The 16,096-nt window shown below is 42.4% G+C and overlaps 1 long non-coding RNA gene across 1 annotated transcript; it reads left to right on the plus strand.

Moving 5' to 3' along the window:
* The first annotated feature begins 1,337 nt into the window (after positions 1 to 1,337).
* Positions 1,338 to 11,022, plus strand: LOC115042505 (uncharacterized). The gene is made up of 2 exons (XR_003840678.1): positions 1,338 to 1,453; positions 10,560 to 11,022. It is a non-coding gene; the product is annotated as an uncharacterized LOC115042505 (long non-coding RNA).
* The last annotated feature ends 5,074 nt before the right edge of the window (positions 11,023 to 16,096 follow it).

Here is a 16,096-nt window from a genome sequence, read left to right on the forward strand (position 1 = left end):
ACGGTGATATTAAAGCAGTCGGTCAATGTTGCTCAAGTGGAGAAGCATGTTAAAGCAATAATATTTTCTTTTCCCCGTGTGTGTGTCAATTGTTTTTTCAGCATCTTGATTTGTCAGGCTGCCTTTGTTGATGTATCTGCTGGGGGTGAGATTAACCTGATGATCTCATACCGTGGGTGATTCAGTCCTACGGCAGGTGAGTCATCAGGCGATGCTGTGAGGCACTTACTGGAACAAAGACACGGTCAGATCATCTCCCCTGCAGTTTTTTTATCTACTGCTGTTCTTACTGCTGCATCATCTCCTCATCCTCCCTCCTCCTGTCTCCACCTCATCACACAGCTCGGTCTCATTTTCCTCCCTCACCCTCTCTTTCTCTCGCTCTCTCATCATCTTCCCATCCTTAAATTCTCTTTTCAGTCCACTTCTGGCCGAAGGAGTTTTCCCTCCTGTTTCTCAGCCCTTTATTTTTTCTCTGTCCTTCATTTCATCCCCTTTAAAGACAGTTGCTGTTTTGTTTGATCCATGACTTTTTACAGTTTGTTAAAAAATATAAAGTGTCTCATGAACCCCTCCCCCCAAAAAAGAAAAGAAAGAAAGAAATTGAATGGCACATTAACAAACCCATTAGCTGTCCTTTGATTAAGACTGTGTGTCTCATGCATTCATAAAGGTCCAATTTGCACAGATAAGAAATACATTTTAAACATATGAACTGTTTCATTTGAAGAAATACGCTCGTTTGCTGCCTTACTGAGAGTTACATGGGAAGACTGAAACCACCCTTGTGTCTGTATTTTAAATGAAACCAAAGACAGTGATGGCTATTTTAGGAAACAAGGGATAAAAATGGCAATTCACAATAATTGTGCCAGACTAGTTCCTGTTTTGAGGCCAACAATTTAACCTCTGTTTCCTTTCAGACTGAATATTAAATACTACATGAACAAATGAAACTTGGAGCCGCCTGTTCTTTCATCATTGCATTTCTCCTTTCTTTGTCCTCTGCGTCTTTCCCATCAGTTTCTTTATGTCATTCTGCTTCTGTTTGCATTCCTACTGCTGCTTGTATTTTATCCCCTCCATCACACAGCAGTAAACACAAGAGCCACAGAGACCGTTGGTTTGTTTTTTTAATTAGGCAAATGGATTTGGGTCTGCTTGACCAGACAGAGAAATCACTCTCTGGACTCCAGCACTGTCATAATGATTTCTTAAATTAATGAGCTCCGACTAAATGTTATTAAAATCTGGTCGTGTGGCGGATTATGTGTGCTTTTACCAACTGCTTTTTGTGTCTAGGTCTCTCAGGTCTGCTCTCGACCTCTGGGAAGGTGAACACCCAACAGTTTCCAAAGGGCAGACTTGTCAGATGCTCATGCCAAAGAGGCAATTCACCTCAAATGTCAGCTTTACCTGCTCCTGACAGGATGCAATCTGACTCCCACAGAAGGTGAGGCCTGGCTGGGTGCAGAGGGTGGAGAGGTGGCACTGCCATCTTTCCAGGGAGGATCCTTCAGACGTAACAACAAACACACTCAGACAGAGGGGTATTATCTGTTGTTATTACTAGAGATAATTGTGTCAGATAATTATATCTATTAGCCACGTTGAGTCTTTTCAGGCACTCCAATGTCAATATTGTTTCAATCAGTCCTGAGACCGCTATAGCCTCATGGGAAAATACTGTGGATCAGGTAAAGAGGGGCTGCGAAGAGGCCATGATGTAAGTGAGGTATATGGGTTTTGTTTCTCAGTAAAGCTCTAACAATAATATTAATTATTGTTTTGTATTTTACGTGTATGACAGTGTTGAGGTCAAAAGTAAAGTCATCATTTACTCAAATGCTAAAAAATTAGTTGGGAAACAGATTGGTCTTAGTAAAGACATTCTGTTCTCCAACGTGGCCTGTTTCCTTGTCGTACATGAACATTTCTGACTTTTGACTGACTGTTTCAGTCACAGAGGGCTTTTGTGTGCTGCAGGTGTTGAGGTATATGAGGCTGTGCTAAGGAGAGTTTTATTCCTATGGGCCCCCCGGGACCCTGAAGCCTGGTCCAAGAGAAAGACCAGAAGCTGTTTCAACTTCCTCCACTGTTGTTTTGCATGGAACACAACTTCAAACACTGTGCGTCACAGGCATACAGGCATACACAAAATAAATTAATTAATTAATTAATAAAAAAACCCCAACAAAACAAACAAACTAACAAACAAACAAAAAACATGTATACTTCAGGTACGTATTTTTTCATGGTTTTATTAAAGACGTGAGCATGAATATTTATTTTTGTAGGTTTGTGGAGAGCAGAGGTTTGGATTGAAGCCGCTAAAGTAGCTGGAAATTAAGCAGTTTTGGGGGATAAATATAGTTCTAGATGAAGTACAGTTCTGTAGTGAACTGTTTGGTTTTGGTCTGGACTTGTGTATGGCGATATTTTAGCTGTGTCTCGTCTCCCAAAATTACCTTCACTACTTTGGTTATAACTACTGTGATATCACAATAATAATTAACTCTCACTGCTTTTATGCTTATGAATGATCACATTTTTGTAACTATTTCATCTGTAAATATTAGCTGGCAACCATCAGTCTCTATTGAGCGTAGTGGAGCGCAAACAAAATTTTTGTTAAGCACAAGTACCTCAAGACCTTAAAGAAAGTCCTCTGTATATCCAACTTTAGAATGCAATTCTTAGAAAGCAATCTCTCAAAAGAATGATTTGCACGAGTACAAATTTAAGTCCAGCTTGGATTGATGATATACAATACAGTGTGTAATATTAGACCTAAGCAGTAGATGTAGTCCAGTTAACAGGTAGAGCACCAGAGCAGAGAGCTCCCAGAATGGATTGTGTTAGCGTCTCTAAAGCCCCCCGAGCCACAACACTGACCTTTCCTGTTATGGAAATGTACTGCTGGCTGTCCTAGGCCCACAGCCACATGCTGCTTGTTTGAATGGCCACACAGGCCCCCTTCTGCTGCCTGCCTCTTTCCTGAAGACTGCTTTTACTGTTTGCAGTGCTATGTGAATACACGTTTGTGAAGCATTGTTCAGCCAAATGGGCACAATGTGTTCTGTTTTTATGTTATTCTCTGTCTTTATTTTGGCAACCTCCTCCTCTACTGTGTGGTACAAATGTGCGGAAATTCACTCTGAGCTCCCCATAATACTCGATAAATAACGTCTGCTTCTATCTGTGTGTGTGTTGGATGTAAACCAGTCCATTTGTGATTTCAGGCCAAAGTTGCAAAGTTGCAGTCAATTTCAAGCTGATTGCCGTCACAGAGCCTCCCTCTCTCCTGCCCGTCACTGTGATTATGGGCTATACTGGGCCAAATAAAGTGACATGTTTTGCTTTGCAATGAAAACAGAGCTGCGTTAACACTTACATGATGAGATGTGTGAGCCCACGAGCACACTGGGTCAGCTGTGATGCTGCGCTGCGCTCTGTCCGCCATCATCTGGACTTTCCATGTGTGATGTGATTAGAAAGCAATTTGCTCCTTGACAATCTGACCCAAGAAAAACACCTGCTTTATTAAAACAAAACAAATTACCCCATTTAGCCCAAAAGACACAGAGGTGAATGGCTTAGCTGGCCCGACTACATCACATGGATGGATTATTATAGACAAATACAGGTTTTAGGAGTAAATCAGAGTATAGCGAACATGATCCTTATCATGGTGTATGGTGGCATGAAACCAAAATCTCCAATATTTTGGTTTGACCCACAACTAGGGCTAAAAAGCTTAACAGCAGTGAGCAGAACATGGATTCAGATTTTCACAAGTGTTGTAATTGCAGAGCAAGTTTCAATTTCAGATATATTCTGTGTTGCAATATTCTCATGTTTATCATCTCCCATATCTCATTTTGAAATGTTTAACACTGAGTTTTTCTAATAACCCCTCCTGTATAATACTAAGGCTGTATATGACAATAGAAATGAAAAACAATATGCACAAGATCATTACAATACACTCAGTACTATAAAAAACAAGTGATCTTGTAAAATAAATATTTCTGGATTGATGTGGCTGTCGTGTTGGAAAAATTGGAAGATATATAGAAGTTTAGCCAGAACGCTCTGCATAAATAGAAGATTTTGAGGACAATAATTTTGGCTTGAGAAGGTTGGCCACAAGAAAAGAAAGCCCCCCTCTCCCAAGCATAGGGATTATACTTTGTGAGATAAACAATGATCAATGTTTCACTGCTGGTAAAAATAGATTTAGCAAATTTGCCAGCAGGAATTTGTATTAAACTTGACTTGAAATATCCTAGAAATGCCACACGGCTTAGCTTGTGACGTGTCCCATTGTGAAAGCGTTTGTCCTCCTGCAAACCTTCAGAGAACAATAATCGCCTTGCCTGTGTTTGAGAGTGTGTGTGTGTGTGTGTGTGCGTGTGTGTGTGTGTGTGTGTGTAACGTGCCTTAGCATTAAACCAGGCAGTTGTGAACTCAGAATACTTATGATTTGTCAAAGGAACTAAACACTGCATCATAATCGCTAAGCTGTCAGGATGCCCTTTTCAATTTTGGCATTTTGTACAGTTTTTGGATGCTGCTAATGCACAATGGGGCCTTTTTATATGACTGTTACAGCTTTACAGCTGAACGTGGGTCCAACTCAGAAACCTTTGCAGTTGGCTTTGGTGTGCTTATAAGATAAACCTGTGCTTTTCTATGATTGCAACTTCCACATCAGATCTTTTCTCAGTTGTTCACAGCATGCATGCAGAGCAGAGTTATATCTCCTTTCCTCACTGTTTCTTGCTGGTTTACCTGCTTTTGTTTCATTTTACTTGTAAGAGCTCTGTATAAAGAAGTCTTCAGTTTTGTCTTGTGTTGTGCTGTTCGAGATAGACAGTTTTTAAACTCTATATGCAAAAGCAGAGACATTTTTCTCTGTTTGTTTATGCTTCAGTGTACATTTACTTTCTGTCTGGTTCCTCTCAGTGTGCTGAGTTTCTCCTTCATTCACTCTCTCTTCCTCAAAGCTGCTGTTACTTTATTCAACCCCCCCCCAAGACCCCGCCTGTCCCCGTGTGTCTCTGACTAAGAGTGCGGTGGGTTTTTTTCTCTCTTCTCTGTGTGTGCAGACTGTGCAGCCTGTTTAGTAAAGCAACAGGAAAAGAGTAAAGGCGGCCCCGACTTATGAAAACGTGAACCAAAAATGTTTGGTTTGACCACCAGCTAATATAAATCCAACATTAGTTTGTTTAACAGGACAACAAAAAGCGCCTTTTCCATATCTATATTTAATATTTTCAGGGGTACTGAAACTGGAGAACTGGAGCCAGATGCACACTGTAGTATTGATTATTTCCTTTTTTCTTTGTGGTATTAGAGATTTTGTCTGTTTGGTTTTTTTTTTTTTGTTTTTTTCAGCATACAACACCACTTTTGTGCTAATGTTAATAAAGAAGAGTAAATGCTGCTTGCTAAGAAAAATAGAGGGTGAGTAAGCTGATAAAAAAAAAAAAACTACAACAAACTAGATGCAAAATTTAACCTTTGCCTCCCCACTTCTAAATTACTGAGTCGACCAAATATAGTTCACTTCTGCTGCCAACAGTCACTTCATAGAATATCAGTTTGACACAATTTGTTTATGAGTTGAATTTAGCAGCAGCTCAGGATTATTGAAAAACAACCCAAGCCATCCTGTGGCGACAAGCTGGCCATGTGAACTTGATACACAAGTGTTTCAGGCAGATGATACAGGCAGGACCGCCCCTTCCCCAGTTTGGTTTCCCAGTATTTATTACCTCCACTGTGACAGCTCTGCACCAACGGTAAGCAGGGATTTGTCTCTTGAAGAGGTGGCCTACTTACGCCAAGAACACAAAAGTCTAAATCTGTTCTTTCATCGCTTCTCTGTGCTCGTCTCACCATCACAGACAGACAGAGAGACAAATTCCAGCACTGGTGCCAGCCTCAATAATGTGTGTGTGTGTGTGTGTGTGTGTGTGTGTAACGGCTGTGTTCATGTGAGCCAGTGTCTGTGTCAGCATGTGTGCATTTTTGGACAAGAGAAGGAGGGTGTTAGCAAATTCAGAGGGCTCGAGCGGTTGGGCAAAAAGAGAGATGAAGCAGATGCTGTTTCTCAGTTAGGTCAATGTTAACTCTGGTTGGTGCCAAGAGGCAGCGGCCGTTGGCACGGGACGAGCAAGTTTTTGTGTGCGTGAGAGACGTGCGAGTGAAATTGCGAATAGGAGCGGTGTCTCAGTGTTGCATTAGCTGTGCCCTTATAAAGATGGGAGCAGGATATACTGTTCTCATACTGAAATGCCATATTAAACAAACACTAAGCAGTGGGTGGTGAGAAACTGTGTGTGTGTGTGTGTGTGTGTGTGTGTGTGTGTGTGTACATGAGATGGTGTCCTTCTCTGTGTGAGGCCTTTATGGGCTTTAGGAGCTGGAACACCACAGTGCTCTTCATGTAAAAATAGACTGTATATACTGACAGGCACTGTACGCTCTGTGAAGACACTCAAGCTCATTTACAGTGTGTGTGCACAAAGGTGGACGGTCCTGAACGCGACAAGCTGTTGAAGAATAATTAAGACTGTCCTTCCTGGTGTGAATTTTTCAGCATTAGATTTGAAGTCGTAATCCGCTTTTAAAGTGCTGTAAAACTCACAACGGCAGCATTTCCTGAGGATAACAAAAAGGGCTGAACCTGGCGGGGATGCATTTGTTTTCTAAGGCTTTTATCATTCAGTGTTTGTGGGGTTAAAAGGGTTTAATGAGTGCATAAGTGCAGAGCAAGTGTAGATTAGAGATTAGATTTGTCTTTTTTTTTTGTTGTTGTTGTTTTATTCAGATAGCGACAGTGAAATAAAAACAGGGAAGTCAATGAGAGAAGGGAGGACATGCAGTGGAGACCTGGATTAGACTCAAACACTGATCGCTAAATGCCCATATGTGGTCAAATGGATGAGGGTGTTCAATGAATTCCTTTAGTTTTTTTCTATTTGCATGTGTTTTCTTAAATGAATCCCGTGTACTTCTTAAGAAAATTTGGATGTTGTACTCGAATGGAGGACAGACAGAAAGTCTGTATTGAGTATTTAGGGGAGAAAATGTTTGTCCCTTGCTGACCATAAATGGAAACAAAAATGTGTTTGATTAAATGAAGAAAAACCCTTTGTGTAAACAACAGATGAAGAAATCAATACTACTTCATGTTTTACTTAAATCTTTCTGTGATTATGATCAGATTTCGGTGAACATGGACACAAAATTCACCCCCCCCCCCAAAAAAAATAATAATAATAATTAATTAAATCTGGTCAAACTTATTTGTCGAAACTAAAACCAGTCAACAAACATCCTGCCCTGCAGTTTGATGTGTATCAGTGTCTCGCAGCTTAATATCTAACTGACCTTTTCAAGAGGAGAGTTACTGTGCCGCTCCGTTTCCTTTCCTTCTTCCTTCCCTTGCTCCCTTCTCTTCTCTCCTCTCATCCCTCTGAAGGTCACAGTTCAGCATGTGTGTAGTTCACTCCATCAGCTCCAGGCAGCTGAGCCAGGATGACCCCTGTGGCATGGGCACACACAAAAACACACACAAAGGTTCAGACATACTATGAGACCCATACAGACGTGCACATGATATGCACACTGAATGTTTGTTATGTCTGTAACTGGTATTGTGCGAATCAGACCCCCTGCAGAGTGTCTGATACACTTCCACTGTGTGTGAACTGTGCAGCAGAGAGGTTCACTCTTCTTTTCTTTTCTTTTTTTTCCAAAGACCACATGGACACTAAATTATTGGGTGGAAAAGAAGAGAAAAGAGAAGCAGGAGACGGAATTGAACCTTAACAAGACAGGATTACTAACTCTGCTAACATCAAACTCTCATTTCTAGTCCGCACAACTCTTTTTTTTTTTTTTACTGACTCTGATGTCCAGCCTGTGTTTAAAACCTGACATTTATTTTGTTTCATGGTTGCAGCACTGTTGATCACTATCATAAGCACTTTGGACTTGAAACCTCTTTGGAAGCTATCCACATTTTAACCCACTACACTGGCTTGGCAGTTAAAAAGTAGAGTGTTTGTGTGTCATCTGGCATTTTGGCATCACTGGTCAGCTCTAACAACTTGGTAGAAAGCACAGATTTGTCTTCATGTGGTTACAGTAGTACACTTGATGCCCTGACACACACCTACACACAACCTGTTGATTCCCCCCTCACTTCTGTGGAAATGTTGTGAGGTGTGTGTGCGGCATGTTTCCTATCACACCTCGGCTTGGATTGTTTATTTCAGTTTAAAGTCAGAAAGGTGACCAAAAAAAGGAGCACTCCTTTACGCTCGTATCGCAGTATTTCCATTTTGTGTTGTGCTCAACATCTTTTAGTATCAAGGAGGGAGGAAAAAAAAAAAAAAAGATTAACTACCTTCCCCAAAAGTAATACTTCAACAAACTGAAATTTCTGTGTGTCAGGGGTTTTCACAACTAGCGTTTCTACGACTCATCCAACCCCTTTGGTACAATTTGTTTGAGCAGGTGTGAACAAAGCAGTCACACTCAGTGTTCAGACCAAAACACTGTGCTGCACGGAGACCCTGAAGGTGGTATCAGTCTGGTGCCAAGTGAACTCTGGAGCAGTGAATTTGTGGTGAGAACATGATCTAACCTCAAACCGAGCCAACTACCAGGTGCAGTCATTGAGTTTGAACTAAACGGGCCCTGCACTTTATTGAGTCTGTGTTTTGGGCCTGACAACCTCCAAGGACCCTTCTAAAACATGTTTTCACTCTGATTCTGTAGGATCAAACAAACCAGATTGCTTCATTCTTGCTTCAAGTCATTATGCTAAGCTAAACTATTGCAGGACCCAGCTTCAAATGAAGCATAGATTCATTCATTCATCTTCTACCGCTTATCTGTTTCTGGGTCGCAGGGGGCGCTGGAGCCAATCTCAGCTGACACTGGGCGAGGGCAGGGTCACCCTGGACCGGTCACCAGTCCATCACAGGGCCAACACACAGAGACCAACAACCACTGACACTCAGACCTACGGACAATGTAGAGTCACCAGTTAACCTAAACATGATGCCTTTGGACGGTGGGAAGAAACCCACACAACCACGGGGAGAACATGCAAACTCCACAGAGAAAGGCCCCAGGCCAGGAACCAAACCTGTGACCTGCTTATTGTGGGGCAACAGCGCTAACCACTCTGCCACCATGCTGCAAATATGAGGCATATAGAAGAAAGAAACTTCAAAAGCACCAAACTATTAATTTAATATACAGCTTTTACACTAAACCTTTGCAGTCCTTTGTCACTCTGGTCCCGGATGTGAACGGTGATTGAATTAGCTTGTGTATATGTGACTGTGAATAGTTGTGGCTTTATATTTGGCCTTTGATAGACTGGTGGCTTGCATCCCACCCAATGCCAACTGGAACCCCCCGGCCCCCTCCTGATTACACTATAATGGACAGTTTTCTTTGTTGTTTAAGTTGCTGTTGTATCTTGTGCACCACACGGCCCAGGCCAAGTGATACTTGGAGGAAAATTGGAAAAAAAAAAAAAAATGGATCACTCCACTTCAGGTTGCGCGATCACCTTGTTTCTTTGATACTGTGGTTAAGCTCATGTGAGCTCTTTGTTTGCTGTTTGTCGCTGTTTGACCGGAGGTGAGCTGATGGAGCAGCAAAAGGTTGACGAGCCGACAGTTGTTTTCTGGAACATCTCCTCTTGGCCTTAACACTGTGGTTTGTACGCACATGTGCGTGTTTGTATTCGCGTACGTGTGTATAGAGCTCTTTGCAGATGTAGGGCGGGCCGTGTGCCAGTAGCAGGGATCTCTTGGAGCAGACGCAGGCATGATGTCATTACCAGTCGGACCAAGGAGCCGCAGAATCTGTGACACTGTGTCTCAGAAAAGAGAGTGCCAAGTTAACAGTGTGTGTGTTTGTGTGAACATTATTTTTGAACATGTTATGTGTATGTGTGCGGTGTGAGACACGGTTACTGTCAGTTGTCTGTGTCTGGTGTGTGTCAGTGACACTCCTCCTTTATGCTCTGGTGGTCAGGAGATGACCCTGGAGGTCCTTTTTTCTGTCCCGTATGAAGTGACATATGAGGCGGTTTTCTCTTCTCTATTTCAGGTTTATGACAGACACACGTCTGACAGGTTGACATTTCTCTGTGGCTCCACTTTAAAGCTGATGTGATTTGGATGTTGGCAGAGAGGCAGCGACAGACTGATCCAGTTGGTCATTTTTATAGAATGGAAAGGAGAAAATTCACCATGACGATTTTCCCGTTCGAGACTGTAGTCTCTCTGAGATCTATGAGGCCTGTCTGATGCTTTCCATGTTATATTTGTTTATGTTTGGCTTTGTGAGGGGAGGGGTGGAGGGTGAAGCGGAGAGCCGGAGAGAGGAATCATTGAAGTGCGAGCCAGTGTTTATGTTTGTGTCTGGGTTTCCCTCTCTCTCCCTCTCTTTTCCCTCATATCCACAACAGGGAGCAGGTTAATGTCTTCCCTTTTTTCTGCTGACTTCTCTCCTGCTCTCAGATACAATTCAAGTCAGCTCTAAAAGAACCTGTCCGCTCATCACGTTGCCACCAGGCCGCTGGATGTCTCTCTATACACCTGCCAACCTGTGCTCTCCCACCGACGGTATGTTTGTGCTCCAGTCTGGTTGTTGGCGTGGTCTGTCTGGACGCTGAGGAGGAGGAACGCCCGTTAGGTGGAGCGCAGCTGGGAGGAGCTCTGAGGCCACGAAGAAAGGGCGCCTGTGGTATGAGCTTCAGGATTTTCCATCGGAACCAAAATCCAGACGTCTGTGCAAGCTTTATCAGGAAGGAGTTTGGTCGAAACACACATGCACGCTGTGCAACAACACACATACAGAATGTGAACCGGAGGAAGTGCGGAGAAATTGTGGAAATTTTAACAGCCCAGTGGCAAACTCTGTTCTGTCTTTCTGTCTGTGCTTGTGTTCATGTGATTGTGATTAAAGTGAAGTGGCACTTCAGGTTTCACATGTCTGTTTTCAGAAGGCGGTTTCAGATAACTGCCCAGTGCCTCGTCTACGTCTCTTTTGACCCAAACACATTAGCACTCACACTGTTTCTCCAACAAGGCCTCTCACCTCCAGCATATGAGGGCTACCCCACACTGCCTTCAGCTCATATCATCTCATTTTAGTGGTTCATGGGTGCCCCCAGGTCATAGCACAGATATACAATACTGCTAACCTGCCACACTGGGAGACGGACAAAACCTCCACCAACGCGCTCTGCAGGAATTAAGAAAAAATGACGTGCTGAAAAATGTAATGAATTTTATAAGAATGGTAATTAAAAAATGGTTTCACACTAACCCTAAGAAGTCAAAAAAGATAACTACACTCTAGATAAGAACTGAGCACAATGAAGCATCATTTAAATATATAGTGTGCAAAACAAAAAAGCCACAAACGGGGACACAAAACACAGCAGCTTTAACGAAACACTTAATAGCTAAATTAAATATAAAATTCTTATTGTGAGGTAATTTGGCCCAATTACTTGACCCAGCAACCGCAGAATGGTTAAAATAACACAAAATGGCCAGTGGAATATCAGATATTGCAGAAACTGCTGCAAAACCAGTCATTGCTACAAGGAAGGGCCCACGCCGTAAACAAATGGTTTTGTTTTGCTGGAAGACTAACTGTGAATGACTGGTAATTTAACATGGCGGCACAAAAACTGTTATTTGAGTTTTCCTGTGAGTAAAAGGGGCATTTTTTTTTTAATTCGTGGACTCCACCTTCTCAAGTTGTCAGCCCCACCCTCAGAGGCCTTTGTTTACATAGTGTTTGTTTTTATCCTAATCAACTACGTCAAGAACTGAGATGATCTGCAGAAACTTGCACATCTAATTTCCCTATTACATCAGTTAGCAAAAGGCACGTATTCCCCCTCTGATATAAACACATTGCCAATTTTATTCAAATTTTCTCAATGTGGTTGTGGTTATTAGTTTACCTTACAGGAATTGCCCCCCCCCCCCCCCCCCCCCCTCCCCATTAAGAATATTCTTGAAAAAAAATCCATCTGTTTCACCTGGGATTTTTGTTGGAATTTACTGGTGAGAAAGTGTAAACCTGAAGAGAAAGCTTTGGCCTTTAAGTCTACACTTTCTGTCCCTGCTCAGCACCAGCTGTGCAGCTCTGAACCTCAGCTGTGCCGTTACATCTGCAGAGATTCACATTGTGCACCCGTCCGTATCCCCCAGAACCCTTCTGATCAGCCTGAGAGGGATTCCCAGCTATTTCACGGTTAGTTTATAAGCCACCCTTTGCATCGCTGTCACCCCCTGTGGTTTCCTCTGCCTACATAGTGGTGAGTCTGTCAATGTTCATGAGTCAGTTACCTGCCATAGCAGAGATATGCTGTGGTTAGTTGATCTTTACGGTCACCCTGATGAGAATCCAAAAGAAGGAGAACCCCATGATGTCTCATTTTTAACCACAAAAACACACTAATTAATTTTAAATATATGCCTTAACTGTCATTTACACAGAAGTGAAACTAAGTAAATTGGCAGCTTGGTTTGCTTCCTCAGCTATATATATATATATATATATATATATATATATATATATATAGTTACTTCGCAACAAGTGTCATGTTGTCTTATCATGTTTTGCAACACATTTGTTATTATGCTAAGAAAGTGATTATTCACGACATGTGACTATAGTTTGTTCTGTTCATATTCAGTCATAAACCACAGTAATGGCTACAAGCTACTAAAATGTGCCTTTGATATGATGATAAAGTGTAAGATGAATGCGACAAATTGTTTGAGTTCAACCTGAGATGAACACAAAGCGTGTTCACCAATTATTTTGACAATCCATCCAGCCCTTGCTGACACATTTCACTCTGCTTCATACTGCTCACTAAAGTCATAATCTCTGGAGATCATAAACATCCGCAAAAATAAAACAGCAATGCGTCAAATAGTTGTTGAGATATTTCGGTCTAGACCCATGTGGCAGACTCACCATCTAGCCAGCTAAAATTTCCATCCTGACAGACACACGGCAAGCATCGTTACAAATGATCAGCAGATGGCCAATATTTATTTCCCAAACTGTTTTAGCTGCACCTTGAGCTAAGCAGTTAACGTTTGTAGTAACATGCATTTATCTTGTACAGGGTTTGCAATTTCGTGTGAATATTTCAGAAATACTAAACACGAGGCTTAATTTTATACTGAATGTCCACTATTCTTCGAGAGCAGTTGTATGATAAGATTTATCGAAACCCTTCTAACCTTTTATGATACCACAGGTTTCATCTGAATGTCGTTGTGTTGAGCATTAATGTTTCTCTCAAAGGTCTGAGCCGTGTGGGAGAGGGGATCCCATTGGTGACATACAACTGAGCAGATGCAGAGCAGAGAGCAAACATGTAGCAGTGGGCAGAGTGCTGCTCGTCACCTTCCCAGCTGCGGGGCGTGGGACGTCGGGGGGCTTGGGGGGGGTTCTGAAACTGCAGTGGGGAAAAGGAAAACCCTCAATTCAAGATGTGTGCGTGGTGTGTGAACGAGTAATGTCAGTTGACAACAGAGTCGTGACACACTGAGGCGGCTTGGAGGTTGATTGTCTTTTATCCCTCCCACACATCCTTTTTTTTTTTCAGGCCTGAGGCTGCTTCGCTTCACTTCTTCAGACTAACATGTTCTAAATCTCTCTGCCTTTCTCACACACTCCAGCCACGATCTCACACATGGAGATGCATGCGGCTGTTTTAATGCCAAACAGCATCACCGACACTGTGACAATATCAGGAGTTCTATAGTTCTATAGTCAGTAACAACGGCATTTTCTGGTGCAGCAAAAATTAAAATGAATCAAGAAAAGAAACCAGGACGCATATGCCGTAATGAACCCAGTTCTCCCTGGAAGATTCTCCATTTAATTAAAACACATAGATTCTTCTCCCCCATGTGAGGAAACCTTACTGGAAGTGTCAGCTCCCTACGAATGAGCACGGGAGATGCAGGAGAGCACACTAGGATACAGAGTCACTTAGCAAGGTGGTGACACGGTGGTGTACTTCAGCTAGCAGAGGATATGGGGCCTTAGCATGAAGCTGTGAAGGTGCCGTTGTCCTAAGCAAGTGGGTGTCCTGGTTGATAATTAGGTCAGCACAGCTCTCCTGGGAGGAGAGGGCAGAGGGGACACTGAAGAAACCCCTCAGTCCTATGAGAGCCAGATGAAACGAAAACACTCCCCATACAGGTTCCACATGTCAGGGCGAAGGGTGAAAATGTGTTTTTCATTTTCCTGCTCTCTCTCCTCTCTGGTCCTGTTTGATTCTAAGCTGGAAGAGAATGATCTCCTCAGAGTTGTTATAACACCTCTGTGTCCTGGCGTTTAGTTTTGTTTCTTCACCATGTGAGTGTGTATGTGTGTGTGTGTGTGTGTGTGTGTGTGTGTGTCATGTGGACGAGGATATCTTCCTTCCTTTGGGTTTTAGCTAATCCACTTCTCTAGCCTTCCTTCCCGGAACAGTGAGACCTTTTCTAAAGAAAACAGGGCAGAGCAGCACCTTGGAAATCCCTCCATCTCTTTCATTAAAGTTGAGGATAAAGATGAAGTTGATTTTCCTGATTCAATTTGAGCTCATGAAACTGAACCTCAGCCATGGTGCTCAAGAGGAATGAAAGAGAGCGCGCTCATATGGGGAGGGGGCAGGGGGGCTTAAATTAGCGAAGATGAATTTGTTATTCTACTTTCCCTATGTCTGCGGTGGGGATTTATTTTGGGGTCAAAATTATAGTTGCAAAAAGCAATTAGTTCTATTTCGTCTTTCTAAATGTATTTTTTCTTCAGCTTCACAGCATGTCAACTCAGGGCTGCCGCTGTGTCGCCATCTCTGGTTTCAACACTGCGAAGTGTGTATCTTAGTCAACTCTGTTATATTGCTTTGAATTTAGACGCAAAGACATCATCCTGAACATGCACACATTGGCCTGTGTGCATGTGCGCATGTGCATGCGGTTCTGTACAACTTAATGACCGAGCAGCAGAATTGCACGGCAGGCAAATGACAGACCTGCTGAGAAAAACACTGCTCTTAGGTCCATGTAATTCAAACAAAGATCTGCTGTGGACTCGACGATCCTTCCAGGCTGAGCATTGTCTCTGTAATCAAACTCCTCACGTTTTGGAAGAAAATAAGAGCAACAATTCCTGTCTACTACCAGGGCCTTCCTTCTTTTTTTTTTTCCTTAAGAAACATCTTTAACAAATAATTTAGTCTATAATGCTGTTTATTTAATAAAGCTTTTCTTTCAAGTGATATGTCCTGCTCATGAAATTATTAGAATAAGACAAGAAACAGAGTCACAGGAATTGGAGGACCATGACGTGGAAAAATGGGGTGAAGATTAATTCCCATGAAAATCTATTATTATGCTATTTGTACGAACGCAAAATAGTCACGAAGCAGTTATTTGGCACGAGCCAGGTGTCCTTTCTAAGTACAAGTGACTCACTGTCAGTAGTATCTGCCTCCTGGCAGTGTGTGTGGGTTCTGCAGTTTCAGGTATTAAAATCATGTATCTGCTTATTTATTTATTCATCAGAACACATGTAACCAATTGAATGGATGTTGAACTGTACATTGAAGCTTTGCCTGTTTTGCTGTTGGATCAGCTAGTACAAAAGACAGAGTGAATCTACCGGGGTGATGCAGTGAAACAATGCATGACTGTGGTTCCCCTCAACAGAGGTGAGGTGGAGTATTCAAAATAGGCTGACTGTGTTTTTACAACTCAGACCTGAGACTATTTCCTCTCATCTCGCACCAGCAGCTGTGTTTTTGTTGTCTTTCGCTCATTTTCTTTCTTTCTTGTCATTTCAGAATGAATGTTGACAGGGTCTTTCAGAAACAAGAAACTTCAGACTCTTTGACTATTGTTCTCTCTGTGTTGAACTGTCGAAGCATTTATATCGAGACAATGCACGTGTAGACCATATTTAAGGCCCAGCGTACTGTAAAGAGTCCACCAGCACTCCGGTTGTATGCTTTGGATTGTATTGTGTG

Source organism: Echeneis naucrates, chromosome 4 (assembly GCF_900963305.1).
Source record: "Echeneis naucrates chromosome 4, fEcheNa1.1, whole genome shotgun sequence".
Lineage (NCBI taxonomy): Eukaryota > Metazoa > Chordata > Actinopteri > Carangiformes > Echeneidae > Echeneis > Echeneis naucrates.